The sequence below is a fragment of the Piliocolobus tephrosceles genome, chromosome 7, assembly GCF_002776525.5.
Source record: "Piliocolobus tephrosceles isolate RC106 chromosome 7, ASM277652v3, whole genome shotgun sequence".
NCBI classification, from domain to species: Eukaryota; Metazoa; Chordata; class Mammalia; order Primates; family Cercopithecidae; genus Piliocolobus; species Piliocolobus tephrosceles.
Window position 1 is genome coordinate 66551151 of NC_045440.1, and position 18529 is coordinate 66569679.

Sequence of the window (18529 nt, forward strand, 5' to 3'; positions counted from 1 at the left end):
TTTTTTTTTTTTTTTTTTTTTTTTTTTTTTTTTTTTTTTTTTTTTTTTTTTTTTTTTTTTTTTTTTTTTTTTTTTTTTTTTTTTTTTTTTTTTTTTTTTTTTTTTTTTTTTTTTTTTTTTTTTTTTTTTTTTTTTTTTTTTTTTTTTTTTTTTTTTTTTTTTTTTTTTTTTTTTGAGACAGCATCTTGCTCTGTTGCCCAGGCTGAAGTGCAGTGGCACAATCTTGGCTCGCTGCAACCTCCACTTTCTAGGCTCAAGCAATTATTGTGCTTCTTGGTCTGCTGAGTAGCTGGGACTACAGGTGCCCACCACCACATCTGGCTAAGTTTTACATTTTTAGTAGAGATGGGGTTTCACCATGTTGGCCAGGCTGGTGTCGAATTCCCAGGCTCAAGTGAGCCTTCCACCTCGACCTCCCAAAGTGCTGAGATTACAGGTGTGAGCCACCAAGCCCAGCCTTATTTCATGATTTTTTAATGGTTTAATAGTATTTCATTGTGTATATGTACCACATTTTCTTTATCCAGTTATCCATTGACGGACATTTAGGTTGATTATATATCTTTGCTACTGTGAATAGTATTGCAATAAACAGTCAAGTGCAGGTCCCTTTGATACATTAATTCCTTTTCCTTTGGGTAGGTACCCAGGAGTGGGATTGATGGATACTATGATAGTTCTATTTTTAGTTTTCTGAGAAATTTCCATACTGTTTATCATAGAGGTTGTACTAACTTACATTCCCACCAACAGTGCATGAGAATGCCCTTTTCTCCACATCCTTACCACCATCTATTATTTTTTGACTTTTTAGTAATAGCCATTCTAGCAGGATAAGCTGATATCTCATGGTGGTTTTGACTTGAATTTCCCTGATAACTAGTGATATTGAACATTTTTTCATATACCTGTTGGCCATTTGTATGTCTTCTTTTGAGAATTGTCTATTCATGTATTTGCCCACTTTTTAATGGGATATTATTATTATTATTATTGAGTTCCTTGAATTCCTTGTATATTCTGGATATTAATCCCTTATCAGATGAATAGTTTGCAAATATTTTCTCCCATTCTGCAGGTTGTCTGTTCATTCTGTTGACTGTTACCTTTGCTGGCAGAAGCGTTTTAGTTTAATTAAGTCCCATTTGTCTATTTTTGTTTTAGTTGTCTGTGTTTTGTCTTTTTTTGTCTTAACCACAAAATCTTTGCATAGGCCAGTATCCTGAAGTGCTTTCCCTATGTTTTCTTTTATTCGTTTTATAGATTCAAGTCTTATATTTAAGTCTTAAATCCATCTTGTGTAGATTTCTTTGTATAAGGTGAGAGATAGGGGTCTAGTTTTATTCATTTGCATATGGATATCCAGTTTTTCCAGCCCCGTTTATTGAAGAGAGTGTCATTTCCCCAGTGTATGTTCCTGGTGCTTTTGTCAAAAATCAGTTGACTGTAAATATGTGGCTTTATTTCTGGGTTCTCTATTCTGCTCCATTGATCTATGTGTCTATTTTTATACCAGTAACATACTGTTTTGGTTACTGTAGCCTTGTAATATATTTTTGAAGTAAGGTAGTATGATGTTCCAGCTTTGTTCTTTTTGCTCAGGATTGCTTTAGTTATTTGGGCTCTTTCTGTTGTTGTTGTTCCATATGAATTTTCTAATTATTTTTTTCTAATTCTGTGAAAAGTGACTTTGGTATTTTCATAGGGATTGCATCAAATGTGTAGATCGTTTGAGGCAATGTAGTCATTTTATTAGTTGGTCAACTTGATAATTTCCAATCCACGAACATAAAATGTCTTTCCATTTGCTTGTGACCTCTTTAATTTCTTTCATCAGTGTTTTGTAGTTCTCCTTGTAGAAGACTTTCACCTTCTTGGTTAAATTTACTTTTAGGTTTTTTTTGTAGCTATTGTAAATGAGATTGCCTTCTTGATTCCTTTTTTGGCTATTTCGTTATTAGTGTACAGAAGTAGTACTGATGTCTCTAAAACAACCATTAGATTTTTTAGAATTTTAAAAATAAAGAAATGTTATTGATTTTTGTTATGTTGACTTCATCTGCAACTCCTAGCCTCAGGCGCTTCTCTCACTTCAGCCTCCCAAGTAACTGAAATTACAGACACACTATATGTTGATTTTGTTCACTGAAACTTTTCTGTATTTGTTCATCAGTTCTAAGAGGTTTGTGGTGGAGTCTTTTGGTTTTTCTGAATGTAAAATCATGTCATCTACAAAGAGGGGCGATATGACTTCCTTTTTTTTTTTTTTTTTTTTTTGAGACAGAGTCTCACTCCATTTTGCCCAGGCTAGAGTGCAGTCGTGCGATTGCGGCTCACTGCAACGTCCACCTCCTGGGTTCAAGTGACTCTCCTGCCTCAGCCTCCCCACTAACTGGGACTACAGGCACACAACACACCTCCACGTCTGGCAAATTTTTTGTATTTTTCATAGAGACGGTGTTTCATCATGTTAGCCAGGATGGTCTTGATCTCCTGACCTCATGATTTGCCCACCCTGGCCTCCCAAAGTGCTGGGATTACAGGCATGAGCCACTGCACCTGGCTCATTTCCTCTTTCCGAATTTGGATGCTGATATGGTTTGGATGTTTGTCCAAATCTAAAGTTGAAATATAATCCCCAATGTTGGAGGTAAGGCCTGGTGGAAGGTGTTTGGATCGTGGAGGCAGATCCCTCATGAATGGCTTAGCACCATCCCCTTGGTGATGAGTGAGTTCTTGCTCAGTTAGTTCACATGAGATCTAGTAGCTTAAAAGTCTGGGATCTCCCTCTTCTTCTTGCTTCCTGTCTCACTATGTGATACGTCTGCTCCCGCTTCACCTTCCACCAATATTGAAAGCTTCCTGAGACCCTCACCAGGAGCAGATGTTGGCACCATGCTTCCTGTACAGCCTGCAAGCCATGAGTTAATTCAACCTCTTTTCTTTATCAATTACCCAGCCTCAGGTATTTCTTTATAGCAATGAAAGAATGGACTACTAAGATCAGAGCAAAACTGAAGGAGATAGAGACACAAAAAACCCTCCAAAAAATCAATGAATCCAGGAGCTGGTTTTTTGAAAAGATCAACAAAATTGACAGACCGCTAGCAAGACTAATAAAGAAGAGAGAGAAGAATCAAATAGACGCAGTAAAAAATGATAAAGGGGATATCACCACCGACCCCACAGAAATACAAACTACCATCAGAGAATACTATAAACACCTCTACGCAAATCAACTAGAAAATCTAGAAGAAATGGATAATTTCCTGGACACTTACACTCTTCCAAGACTAAATCAGGAAGAAGTTGAATCCCTAAATAGACCAATAGCAGGCTCTGAAATTGAGGCAATAATTAATAGCCTACCAACCAAAAAAAGTCCAGGACCAGATGGATTCACAGCTGAATTCTACCAGAGGTACAAGGAGGAGCTGGTACCATTCCTTCTGAAACTATTCCAATCAATAGAAAAAGAGGGAATCCTCCCTAACTCATTTTATGAGGCCAACATCATCCTGATACCAAAGCCTGGCAGAGACACAACAAAAAAAGAGAATTTTAGACCAGTATCCCTGATGAACATTGATGCAAAAATCCTCAATAAAATACTGGCAAACCGGATTCAGCAGCACATCAAAAAGCTTATCCACCATGATCAAGTGGGCTTCATCCCTGGGATGCAAGGCTGGTTCAACATTCGCAAATCAATCAACGTAATCCAGCATATAAACAGAACCAAAGACAAGAACCACATGATTATCTCAATAGATGCAGAAAAGGCTTTTGACAAAATTCAACAGCCCTTCATGCTAAAAACGCTCAATAAAATCGGTATTGATGGAACGTACCTCAAAATAATAAGAGCTATTTATGACAAACCCACAGCTAATATCATACTGAATGGGCAAAAACTGGAAAAATTCCCTTTGAAAACTGGCACAAGACAGGGATGCCCTCTCTCACCGCTCCTATTCAACATAGTGTTGGAAATTCTGGCTAGGGCAATCAGGCAAGAGAAAGAAATCAAGGGTATTCAGTTAGGAAAAGAAGAAGTCAAATTGTCCCTGTTTGCAGATGACATGATTGTATATTTAGAAAACCCCATTGTCTCAGCCCAAAATCTCCTTAAGCTGATAAGCAACTTCAGCAAAGTCTCCGGATACAAAATTAATGTGCAAAAATCACAAGCATTCTTATACACCAGTAACAGTCAAACAGAGAGCCAAATCATGAATGAACTTCCATTCACAATTGCTTCAAAGAGAATAAAATACCTAGGAATCCAACTTACAAGGGATGTAAAGGACCTCTTCAAGGAGAACTACAAACCACTGCTCAGTGAAATCAAAGAGGACACAAACAAATGGAAGAACATACCATGCTCATGGATAGGAAGAATCAATATCGTGAAAATGGCCATACTGCCCAAGGTTATTTATAGATTCAATGCCATCCCCATCAAGCTACCAATGAGTTTCTTCACAGAATTGGAAAAAACTGCTTTAAAGTTCATATGGAACCAAAAAAGAGCCCGCATTGCCAAGACAATCCTAAGTCAAAAGGACAAAGCTGGAGGCATCACACTACCTGACTTCAAACTATACTACAAGGCTACAGTAACCAAAACAGCATGGTACTGGTACCAAAACAGAGATATAGACCAATGGAACAGAACAGAGTCCTCAGAAATAATACCACACAACTACAGCCATCTGATCTTTGACAAACCTGAGAGAAACAAGAAATGGGGAAAGGATTCCCTATTTAATAAATGGTGCTGGGAAAATTGGCTAGCCATAAGTAGAAAGCTGAAACTGGATCCTTTCCTTACTCCTTATACGAAGATTAATTCAAGATGGATTAGAGACTTAAATGTTAGACCTAATACCATAAAAACCCTAGAAGAAAACCTAGGTAGTACCATTCAGGACATAGGCATGGGCAAGGACTTCATGTCTAAAACACCAAAAGCAACTGCAACAAAAGCCAAAATTGACAAATGGGATCTAATTAAACTAAAGAGCTTCTGCACAACAAAAGAAACTACCATCAGAGTGAACAGGCAACCTACAGAATGGGAGAAAATTTTTGCAATCTACCCATCTGACAAAGGGCTGATATCCAGAACCTACAAAGAACTCAAACAAATATACAAGAAAAAAACAAACAACCCCATCAAAAAGTGGGCAAAGGATATGAACAGACATTTCTCAAAAGAAGACATTCATACAGCCAACAGACACATGAAAAAATGCTCATCATCACTCGCCATCAGAGAAATGCCAATCAAAACCACAATGAGATACCATCTCACACCAGTTAGAACGGCAATCATTAAAAAGTCAGGAAACAACAGGTGCTGGAGAGGATGTGGAGAAATAGGAACACTTTTACACTTTTGGTGGGATTGTAAACTAGTTCAACCATTATGGAAAACAGTATGGCAATTCCTCAAGGATCTAGAACCAGATGTACCATATGACCCAGCCATCCCACTACTGGGTATATACCCAAAGGATTATAAATCATGCTGTTATAAAGACACATGCACATGTATGTTTATTGCGGCACTATTCACAATAGCAAAGACTTGGAATCAACCCAAATGTCCATCAGTGACAGACTGGATTAAGAAAATGTGGCACATATACACCATGGAATACTATGCAGCCATAAAAAAGGATGAGTTTGCATCCTTTGTAGGGACATGGATGCAGCTGGAAACCATCATTCTTAGCAAACTATCAGAAGAACAGAAAACCAAACACCGCATGTTCTCACTCATAGGTGGGAACTGAACAATGAGATCACTTGGGAAGGGGAACATCACACATCGGGGCCTATCATGGGGAGGGGGGAGGGGGGAGGGATTGCATTGGGAGTTATACCTGATATAAATGACGAATTGATGGGTGCTGACGAGTTGATGGGTGCAGCACACCAACATGGCACAAGTATACATATGTAACAAACCTGCACGTTATGCACATGTACCCTAGAACTTAAAGTATAATAAAAAAAAAAAAAAAAAAGAAAAGAAAAGAAAGAATGGACGAATGGACTAACATAGATGCCTTTTATTTCTTTCTCTTGCTGATTGCTCTGCCTGAGACTTCCAGAACGATGCTGAATAGGGTTGGTGAAAGTAAGCATCTTTGTCTTGTTCCAGTTCTTACAGGAAAGGCTTTCAACTTTACCCCATTCACTAAGACATTAGCTGTTGGTTTGTCGTACACGGCCTTTATCAGTTTGAGGTATGTTCCTCCTATACCTACGTTGTTGAGCATTTTATCATGAAATAATGTTAAATTTTACTAAATGCTTTTTCTGCATCTATTGAAATGATTATATAGTTTTTCTTTGATTCTGTTGATGTGATGTATCATGTTTATTTATTTGCACCTGTGCATGTTGGCTCACACCCAGCACTTTAGGAGGCCAAGGTAGGAGGAATTCTTGAGTCCTGGAGTTCAAGACCAGCCTGAGCAACAGAGCAAGACCCTGTCTCTACAATATATATATTTTTAATTAGCTGGGCATGGTGGTGTGCATCTGTAGTCTCAGCTACTCAGGAGGCTGAGGCAGAAGGATCACTTGAGCTCAAGAGGTTGAAGCTAAAGTGAGCCATGATCATGCCATTCCACTCCAGCCTGGGCAAAAGAGAGAGATCCTGTCTCTAAAAACATTTTTTAATTAAAAATCTAAACAAAAAAAAATAGTGATTTGTATATGTTAAGCCATGTTTGCATCCCTGGCATAAATCCCAAATTGTCTTGATGCATTATCTTTTTACACGCGGTTGAATTTGGTTTGACAGCTTGTTTTTTGTTTCTTGTGTTTTTGTTTTGTTTTGGTTTGGTTTTTTGAGACAGAGTCTCACTGTCACCCAGGCTGGAGTGAAGTGGCGTAATCTTGGCTCACTGCAACCTCTGCCTCCTGGGTTCAAGTGATTCTCCTGCCTCAGTCTCGCAAGTAGCTGGGATTACAGGCATGCATCACCATGCCCTGCTAATTTTTGTATTTTTAGTAGAGACGGGGTTTCACCATGTTGGCCAGGCTAGTCTCAAACTCCTGGCTTCAAGTGATCCGCCCACCTTGGCCTCCCAAAGTGCTGGGATTACAGGTGTGAGCCATTGCATCTGGCCGATTTGACAGTATTTTTTGAGGATTTTTGTATCTGTGTTCATCAGTGATATTGGCCTGTAGTTTTCTTTTTTTGTTGTATCCTTCTCTGGTTTGGTATCAGGGTAATGCTGTCCTCACAGAATAACTTAGGGAGAATTTTCTCTTCTTCAATTTTTTGGAATAATTTTAGAAGGATTGATATTAGTTCTCTATGTTTGGTAGAATTTGGCAGTAAATTCATCCTGCCCTAGGTTTTTCTTTGCTGGGAGACTTTCTATTACTGATTCGATCTCACTACTCATTATTGGTTTATTCAGGTTTTCTATGTTTTCCTCATTCTAGGTGGGTTGTATGTTTCAAGGAATTTAACCATTTTCTCTAGGTTTTCCAGTTTCTTAGTGTACAGATGTTCATAATGGTATCTGGTGATCTTTTGTATTTCCATTGTGCCAATTGTAATGTCTCCTTTTCCATTTCTGATTTTGTTTATTGGGTCTTCTCTCTTCTTTCCTTGGTTTGTGTAGCTAGCAGTTTATCAATTTTATTTATCTTTTCAAAGAATCAACTTTTTTTCATTGATCCTTTGAATTTTTTTTAAGTTTCCATTTTATTTAGTTCTGATCTTTATTATTGCTTTCCTTCTGATTTTGGATTTGGTCTGTTTGCTTTTCGAGTTTCTAAGATGCATTATTAGATTGTTTACCTGAAATATTTTTACTTTTTTGATATAGGTGTTTATTGCTATAAACTACCCTCTTAGTACTGCCTCTGCTGTGTTGCACAGATTATAGTATATTGATTTTCATTTTAAAGAAATTGTTTTATTTTCATCTTAATTTCTTTATTGACTCAATGTTCATTCAGGAGCATGTGTTCAATTTCCATGTATTTGTATAGTTTCCAAAGTTCCTCTTGGTATTGATTTCTAGTTTTATCCCACTGTGTCTAAGAAGATACTTGCTATGATTTCAGTTTTTCTAAATTTGTTGAGACTTGTTTTGTGGCCTGACATATGGTCTATCCTAGAGAGTGTTCCATGTGCTGATGAAAAGAATGTGTATTTTGTAGTTGTTAAATAAAATGTTCTATAAATGTCTGTTTAGAGCCATTTGTTCTAAAGTCCAGTTAAAATCCATTTTTTTGTGTGTTGATTTTCTGCCTAGATGATCTGTCTAATGATGAAAGTGGGGTGTGGAAGTCTCCCACTATTATTGTATGGAAGTCTCTCTCTTTAGATATAGTAATATTTGCTTTATGAATCTGGTGCTCCATTGTTGGGTGCACATATATTTAGCTTATTATTTCCTTCTGCTGAATTGATCCATTTATTATTACATAATGACCTTTTTTGTCTGTTTTACTGTTTTAGCTTAATGTCCTGTTTACCTGATATAAGTATACTTACTACTGCTTGCTTTTGGTTTCCGCTTGCATAGAATATCTTTTTCCATCTGTTTACTTTCATTCTATACATATCTCTACAAGTAAAATCAATTTCTTCTAAACAGCATGTCGTTGGATCATTGTTTTAATCCACTCAGCCAGTGTATATCTTTTAAGTGAAGAATATAATCCATTTATATTCAAGATTATTATTGATATGTGAGGTTTTAGTCTGTTATATTGTTAATTATTCACTGGTTGTCTTGTACATTCTTTGTTCCTTTCTTTTTCTCTTATTGTCATTTTTGTTTGGTGGTTATCTGTAGTGGTACCATTTGAGTCCTTCTCTTTCTCATTTGTGTGTTTGCTTTCCTAGTGAGTTGTATACTTTTGTGTGTTTTCATGATGGTAAATGTCATCCTTTTGCTTCCAGATTTAGGAATCCCTTGAGCATTTTTGTAGGGCTAGAGTGGTGATGATTAATTCTCCTACTTTTATTTATCTAAGAAAGACTTTTTCTCCTTCGTTTATAAAGGATCTTTTTGCTGCATATGTTATCTTGGCTGGCAGTTGTTTTCTTTCAGCACTTCAAATACATTATCCCATTCTCTCCCTGGCCTGTAACATTTCTGCTGAGAAACCTGCTATTAGTCTGTTTGCCTGATGGGGGGTCCTTTAAAGGTAACTAGACGCTTTTCTCTTGCTGTTTTTAGAATTTGTCATTGACTTTCAACATTTTGACTATAATGTGCTATAGAGAAGATCTTTTTTATTGTGTCTGTTTGGGGATTACTGGGCCTCCTGTATCTGGATGTCTAAATCTCTTGTTATACTTGGGAAGTTCACATCTATTATTTCATTACATTGATATTTGAATGCTTTCATTGTCTCTTCGCCTTCTAGGATACCAATAATTTCTTTATATGGTCACTTTATGGTCTCCCATCTATCAAGAAGGAAGGCTTTGTTCATTCCTTTTTATTGTTTTTCTTTATTTTTCTCTGACTGGGGTATTTCAAAAGATCTGTCTTTAAGTTCTGAGATTTATTTTTTTATTTTTTTTATTTTTATTTTTTTGTAGAGACAGGACTCTCCTGTTACCCAGGCTAGAGTGCACTGCAACCTTAAACTCCTGGGCTCAAGTGATCCTCCCACCTCGGCCTCCCAAAGGTTGGGAATACAGGTGTGAGCCACCATGCCCAGTGCTTCTTTCTTTTGTTTGATCTACTCTATTGCTGAAGCTTTCAAATGTATTTTGTAATTAATTAAAAGAATTATTCAGTTCCAGATGTTCTGTTTGGTTCTTTTTTATGATATCTATCTCCTTGATAAATTTCTCATTCATATCCTGAATTGTTTTTCTGATTTATTTGTATTGTTTTTTCAGTTAGATGCAAGCCACATGCTGGTCTACCCTTGTGCCTCAGCCCCTGGTGCAATGGCTTATGGTTGCTTACACCTGAGAGTCTCTTGTATCTAACTGAGTTTCTTTAGAATCAATAATTTTAATTCTTTTTCCAGGCAGTCATTGATTTCTTTTTGATTTGGATATATTTCTGGAGAATTATTGTGTTCCTTTGGAGGTGTCATACTTCCCTGCTCTTCATGCCTCCTGTATCCACATGTTAACATCTGCATATCTGGGCCGGGCACGGTGGCTCACGCCTGTAATGCCAGCACTTTGGGAGGCAGAGGTGGGCAGATCACGAGGTCAGGAGATCAAGACCATCCTGGCTAACATGGTGAAACCCCGTCTCTACTAAAAATACAAAAAAGAAATAGCCGGGTGTGGTGGCGGGCGCCTGTAGTCCAAGCTACTCCGGTGGCTGAGGCAGAAGAATGGTGTGAACCTGGAAGGAGGAGCTTTTAGTGAGCCGAGATCATGCCACTGCACTCCAGCCTGGGTGACAGAGCGAGCCTTTGTCTCAAAAAAAAAAAAAAAAAAAAAAAAAAAAACTGCACATCTGGTGTATTAGCCGCTTCTTCCAATTTTTTGAATTTGCTTTCATATGGGGAGGACTTTCTCCTGAGGATGAATCCATGATGACAGTTGGGTAAAACACTTTGACTTTTATTCTGGGTCTGTGCAATAATGTAGTCTGTGTATGATACTCTGTATCGGAGTAGTCAAGATTTCTTTGGTGGCTTATAGTGTGGTATTTGTGGAGGCTGTGTGCAGTTTTATTAGGGACTGGGATGTCAGCTAGCCCAGTCTTTGGGCTCTAGTGGTGGGAGCCATGGGCTGATCATGCCTGTCCTTTGGTGGCATATGCTGGCACCAGTGTTAGCAGTGTTAGCAGGTACATGCGGATCAATTTTTGGGCCTCCACATGGCTTACTCAGATGCTAGTAGTGGCATCCATGGACCAGGCAGGTAGGCAGGTTCTCAGGCACCTGGGCAACCAGTGTGGTGTGGGTCGTGGCAGTGACAGGATGACCCTCCATGTCTCATGCCATGCAGTGTGCACTGATGTTGGTGGTGGCTGCAATGGGCTGGGCAAGCCAGTCTCCAGGCCCACAGGTGGCACATGCAGGTAAGTGCCAGCTGTGGTTTTAGTGGCCAGGTGGGTAGGCCCAATTTCAGACCCTCAGGAGAGTGTTCAGGTACCAATGATGGTGGGTTGGGCTGGTTAATAACCTGGCTCTGATTGGGTGCTCTGGTATGAGGTGGGATGACTTGTTCTCAAAACCCCCAATCATGTGTACAGGAGCTGGATGTGGTAGGTAAGGACAAGGCAATCTCCAAGCCACCAGCAGAATGCTCGAGTGGTAGACAGCAGCAGCTCTGCTGTTGCTCTGCCACAGGGTGTGAGGGAGTGCTTTGGTGATAGCAGCCTAGGCCAGCAGCTGGGGAGCACACATGCTATTCATGCCTCAGCTCCTGGTGCAGCAGCCCACAGTCGCTTGTACTTAAGCACCAGGGTTAACAGCCAGCTCTTCTCGTACGCCTCAGTCCCAGCACCAGAGGGCTCCAGAACAGTGAGGAGTTTGTTGGGGATGGGGCTCTAGAATGGCACCTCACTTGCACCTCAGTCCTAAAGGCAGCTGCACACCTCAGCCATGCTTTCACCCCCAGTGCAGTAGCTACAGTTGCTTGCACCTAAGCCCCAAAGCCACAGCCTGTGTTTTTGTCGCACTTTAGACCTGGCACCACTGGGTTCCAGGCAGTCTACTGAGGATAGAGTTCTAAAATAGTAACTCGCAAAAAACATCCCATGCTCTGTTCTCACTCATAAGTGGGGGTTGAACAGTGAGAACATATGGGCATATGGAGGGGAACATCACACACTGGGGCCTGTCAGGGGGTAGGGGGAAAGGGGAGGGGTAGCATTAGGAGAAATACCTAATGTAGATGATGGGTTGATGGGTGCAGCAAACCACCATGGCACATGTACACCTATGTAACAAGCCTGCACGTTCTGCACATGTATCCCAGAACTTCAGTATAATTTTAAAAATCTCAAATTTTAATTGGAAAAAAAATGCCATGCTCATAATTAGAATAATTAATATCATTTCAATGACCATACTGCCGAAAGCAATCTATAGATTCAATGCAATCCCCATCAAAATACCAATGTCATTTTTCTTTTTTTTTGAGACGTAGTTTTGTTCTTGTCACCCAGGATGGAGCGCATTGGTGCCATCTCAGCTGACTGCAACCTCCACCTCCAGGGTTCAAGTGATTCTCCTGCCTCGGCCTCCCCAGTAGCTGGGATTACAGATGCCCACCATCACACCTGGCTAGTTTTTTTTTTTTTTTTTTTTTTTTTTGTATTTTTATTAAAGATGGGGTTTAACTATGTTGGCCAGGCTTGTCTCGAACTCCTGGCCTTAGGTGATCCACCTGCCTTGGCCTCCCAAAGTGCTGGGATTACAGGCATGAGCCACGGTGCCCAGCCCAATGTCATTTTTCATAGAATTAGAAATAACAATTCTAAAATTCACATGGAATCAGAAAAGAGTCCAAATAGACAAATTAATGTTGAACAAAAAGAACAAAGCTAGAGGCATCACATTACCCAACCTCAAATTATACTCCAAGGATATAGCAACCCAAACAGCATAGTACTGGCATAAAAATAGACACATAGATTAATGGAATAGAATAGAGAACCCAGAAATAAAGCCACATATTTACAACCAACTGATTTTAGACAAAGGTGCCAAGAACACACACTGGGGAAAGGACACCCTCTTCAATAAATGGTGCTGAGAAAATTGGATATCCATATGCAGAAGAATTAAACTAAATCCCTGTCACCATATACAAAAGTCTACTCAAGATGGATTAAAGACTTAAATGTAAGACTTGAAACTATTTAAAAATACTAAGGGAAAACTTTTCTGGACATTGGTCTAGGCAAAGAATTGCCTTTGGAGGTCTTAGAGTACCTAAGACCTCAAAAGAATAAACAACAAAAACAAGGCACAAATTGGACTTGATTAAACTAAAGAGCTTCTGCACAACAAAAGAAACCATCAACAGAGTGAAAGACAACATGCAGAATGGAAGAACTTTGCATTCAATAGAGGACTACTATTCAGAATATGCTCAACTCAGTAACAACAAAAAACAAGTAACACCATTATAAATGGGTAAAGGACATGAATAAACATTTTTCAAAAAAAGACACAAATAGCCAACATGCATATGAAAAAATACTCAACATGACTAACCATCAGAGGAATGCAAATTTAAACCACAAAGAGATGTCATCATACATCAGTGAGAATGACCATTATTAAAAAGTCAAGAAATAACAAATGTTGGCAAGTGTATTAGTCCATTTTCATGCTGCTGATAATGACATACCCAAGACTGGGAGAAAAAATAAGTTGAATTGGACTTGCAGTTCCACATGACTGGGAAGGCCTCAGAATCATGGTGGGAGGCGAAAGGCACTTCTTACATGGTGGCAGCAAGAGAAAAATCAGGAAGGAAAAAAAAAGCAGAAACCCCTGATAAACCCACCAGATCTCATGAGACTTATTCACTATCACAAGAATAGCATGGGAAAGAACAGCCCCCATGATTTATTTACCTCCCCCTGGGTCCCTCCCACAACATGTGGGAATTCTGGGAGATACGATTCAAATTGAGATTTGGGTGGGGGCAGAGCCAAACCATATCAGTGAGGATGTTGAGTAAAGGGAACACTTATAGACTGTTGGTGGGAATGTAAATTAGTACAATCTCTATCAAAAGCAGTATGGAGATTTCTGAAAAAAATAAATAAAAATAGAACTACTATTTGATCCAGCAATCACACTAGCCAATGGAAAATCATTATATCAAAAAGATACCTGTATTTGTATGTGTATCAGTACTATTCACAACAGCAATGGTATGTAATCCACCTAACAGTTCATCAACAAATTATTGGATAAAGAAATATGCCAGGCAGCTGGGTACAGTGGCTCATGCCTTTAATCACAGCACTTTGGGAGGCTGAGGCAGGTGGATCACTTGCGATCAGAAGTTCCAGACCAGCCTGGCAAACATGGTGAAACCCTGTAATCCTAGCTACTCTGTTGGCTTAGGCAGAAGGATCACTTGAGCCTAGGAGGCAAAGGCTACACTCCAGCCTGGGTGACAGAATAAGAGTCTGTGGAGAAGAAGAAGGAGAAGGAGAAGGAGAAGAAAGAAGAGGAGGAGGAGGAGGAGGAAGGAAAAGAAGAAGGGGGGAGGAGAGGAGGAGGAGGGGGAGAGGCAGAGGGAAGAGGGGGAGGGGGAGGGGGAAAGGAAGGGGAGGGGGAGAAAGGAGGAGAAGGAGGAGGACAAAGAGGAGGAGGAGAAGGAGGACAAGAAGGGGAAGAGGGGGAAGAAGGAGAAGAGGAGGGAGAGGAGGAGAAGGGGGAGGGGGAGAAGGAGGAAGGTGCAGGGGAAGGGGGAAGAGAGAAGAGAAGAAAGAAGAGGAGGAAGAGGAAGAAGAACTATGCAAAGGTTGCACTTTAGTCTGGGTGACAGAATGAGACAAGAAGAAGAAGAAGAGGAAGAAGAAGAAGGAGAAGGAGAATAAGAAGGGGAGGAGGAGGAGGAGGCAGGGGAATGGGAAGAAGAAGAAAGAGGAGGAGGAGAAGGAGAAGGAAGGGGAGGGGGAAGGGAGAGGGAGGGGGAGGGAAAAGAAAGAAGAAGAGAAAGAGGAAGAACTATGCTGGGCACACTTGTAATCCCAGCACTTTGGGAGGCCAAGGCAGGAGGATCACTTAAGTCCAGGGATTAGAGATCAGCCTGGGCAACATGTGGGATCCCTATCTCTATAAAAAATAAAAAATGAAAAAATTAGCCAGGTGTGGTGGCACCTGCCTGTAGTCCCAGCTGCTTGGGAGGCTTGAGGTGGGAGAATTACTTGAGCCCAGAAGGTCGAGGCTGTAGTGAGCTGTGACCACACCACTGCACTCCAGCCTGGGCAACAGAATGAGATCCCCATCTTAAAAAAATAAAAATTAAAAAATTACTAAAAGAAATATATGTATATTTATTATATACACACACACACAATGAAATACTATTCAGTCATTTAAAAAAATAAATCATGTATTTTGCAGCAACATGGATGAACTGGAGGCCATTCACTTAAGTGAAAAAACTCAGAAAGCCAACTACTACATTTTCTCACTTGCAAGTGGGAGCTAAATAATATGTAAACATGGACATAAAGTGTAGAATAATAGACATTGGAGTCTTGGAAGGGTGGAAGGGCAGGAGGAGGTGAGAGATGAAAAGTTAGTTAGTGGGTATAATGTACACTGTTCAAGTGACAGTTATGCTAAAAGCCCAGACTTCACCACTGTGCAGTATATCCATTTAACAAAACTGCACTTGTACTCTGTAAATGTAGACACAATTTAACATTCAACCCTTCATTTTAAAAAATTGAGGCTGGGCACAGTGGCTCACACTTGTAATGCCAGCACTTTTGGAGGCCGAGATAGGTGGATTGCTTGAGCTCAGGAGTTCGAGACCGGCCTGGGCAACAAGATGAAACCCTGGCTCTACAAAAAATACAAAACTTAACCAAGTATGGTGGTGTGCACCTGTAGTCCCAGCTACTTGGGAGGCTGAGGCAGGAGGATGGCTTGAGCCTGGGAGGCGGAGGTTGCAGCGAGCCAAGATCACACCACTGCACTCCAGCCCGGGTGACAGAGTGAGACCTTCTCTCAAAAAAAAAAAAAAAAATGAAAGAATGGGCAAAAAGTAATCAATTGAGCAATAAAAAATAGATTTAAAAAGGGGGAATCCCCAAAACAGAAGAATAAAATGACACCTTGCTGTAGCTGCTTAGACCTCAGGCATGTGAAGGACCCAGTGCAAGCTTCCTCCCTGAGGAAGGGGCAGTGCAAGTTTTTAAGGCTCTAGAATCAACTTGGCATTAACTGCCAAATATAGTCAACCCTCTAGAGGGTTTGTTTTTTCAGGCTTCTTTATGGATTATAAGGCTGTCACATTTCACTTTTTTCATGAGCACCATCTAAAACCCACACTAGAAGTTAATTCGCAAAACAGAAGTCTCACTGTGATGATAGGACACAGAGAGTCTAGAATCAGGAACATACTGTTTGCCATTGAATTATCTGGCTGGGCCACGCATGTGGACAGGATAAGATTCTGACCATAAGAGGACTATTAATCAAAGATGCCCCCAAGGCCAGGCGCAGTGGCTCACGCCTGTAGTCCCAACACTTTGGGAAGCCGAGGTAGGCGGATCACTTGAGGTTAGGAGTTTGAGAGTAGCCTGGCCAACATGGTGAAACCCCATCTCTACTAAAAATACAAAAATTAGCCTGGCGTGGTGGTGGGTGCCTGTAATTCTAGATACTCAGGAGGCTGAAGCAGAAGAAACACTTGAACTCGGAAGGCAAAGGTTGCAGTGAGCTGAGATCATGCCATTGTTTCAAAAAATAGAAATAAAAAATAACAAAGACGCCCCTAAAAATCTATTCTGGGGTCAGCCCACCTAAAAGAGGAAGTGCTGCAAGGCATAATCACAGCAAAGCACACCTCCAAACAAAGTGATACTACTACAGAAACAAGGGTGGAGAGGTCAATCTAATGCGTCAGGCAGACACATAGCAACTAATTCTAAACCCAGGAAAATTATACAGGCGAAGATCTTTGACTGCAGATATAGACAGGGCCTAAGAATCCCACATTATTCCTAACTAAAAGACGCTTGTCCTTTTACCAGAGAGCAGTGAGGAGCAGTGGCACAGATGCGACCCTGGGTGATTGCTGGCGGCTGCCCTAGTTTGTCCCCAGTGTGTACACACAGGGTCGCATCTGTGTGCTGCTCCTCACTGCTCTCTGGTAAAAAGATCTTGCCTCTCCCTGGCTCCAGAGATGGGTACATGGTTAGGTTAATCCCAGAGCGCCTCTGCATCCCAGCCACATTGCTGGGTAGGGTTGGACAATGGCCAACCTGTAGCTAGGAAGCAGACCTCCTGTTGCCTCCCAGATTGCAGCCCTAGATGGGGAGTTCTGGAGTAGCCTGAGCATTGGTCCCCACCACTTGGGAAAAGCCCTTCCACAGTAGTCTATGGAGGCAAAAATGAAGCCAACATGTGCACAAGTTCCAATGGCGTTTAAATCTCTAGATCCAGCGGACCCTGGGGCAGGTTCTATGCCTGCCCTTTCTGCAGTTTATCTATAGGAACTGATGCATTCTTTTTGGCTTTAACTAAAGTTGGGTGAAACAGCACTAATGCCTATCATCTGCATAACAATTTTATTGAAGACACTCACCTCTTTGGGGAAATAAATGTAACATAATCTTTTTTTTTTTTTTTCAAATGACTGCCTCAAGCACAACACTGAGCATCCCTCTCATCTTTTAAAAATATGCACAGATTAAATGCCTTTCAGTTGTTAAAGGGTCAGCAAAGTTTTTCTGTAAAGAGCTAGATAGTAAATATTTTAAGCTTTTTGGGCCACATATGATCTCTATTGCATATTCTTGTTTATTTTACAATCCTCTAAAAATGTCAGAACCATGAGCTGGGCTGCATCTGGCCCATGGGTTATTAAAATAGCTCAGCTTTGGGCTTCAATCTCGTTGTTAGGATAGGCGCTTTGGGCCCTGAGAGCCCCGACATGTTCCTGCTAAGTGGACTGGACTGCCAGGACTACATGTCCTTTGACACTGAGAAAATTCTGTAGCTAGTCCCACAGGCAGCTGAATAAGTCAGTAAGTCAGTGGGAAGTCCAGTATGACCAGCAGAGCTAGGAAGAGGGTAGGGCAAGCAAGTCCCCCAGGGCATAAGATTTAAGGAAGCTCTCCCTCTCAGGTGCCAATTCTGCATTTGCACAAACCTGAGAGTACCACCTTACATTGTCTGCCTTGGGCACCATCTCTTGCCTCATCCTTATCCCAGAGTGGATGACCACCACCTAACTGCTCATTCTGGAGGCCAGGGGAACCAGCTTGCCTGCTGTTTACTACAATGTGTGCTGCTTGATCAAAAAGCACTGGGCTCTTGGCCCTGGCTTCTCCTGGAACAAAACCCACTGACAATGTTTGTGTTATCTCAGCCCATGAAATCACCCTCATGGGACTTGGGAACAAGAAAAACCAACACAAATACACTGAGGCTCATGCTTTCATCATGCTGTGAGTATGAAAAGCCACTTGTTTCTGACCCAGGAGTCTGACATCGTCTGCTAGCAGATATGAAATCATAGCAGGCTAGTAAGTTGGGTAAAATCATACCCTTCATACTTCTCAGCCCTCATATCTGATGCAAAATCTCCACCCATCCCTACTCCTATGACCATCTCAATCATGGGCTGGATGCCAACTACAGGGGCTCATAGCAGGGTTGTCTGTCTTTGTAATACCTTCTCTCCTTTCATCTTAAGGCTGGAGTTGGGGGAAGGCAGGAAGGATTAGGGAGACCAAAATGTGACGTACTTGCCTGCCTGCCTCATGGTGGTAGGAAGGAGCCCTCATGATTGGACTTGGTTCTCCCTGATGCTGGTGGTCTCTAAACAGCTACCTGTTTGTTCTTGGGTTGCTGT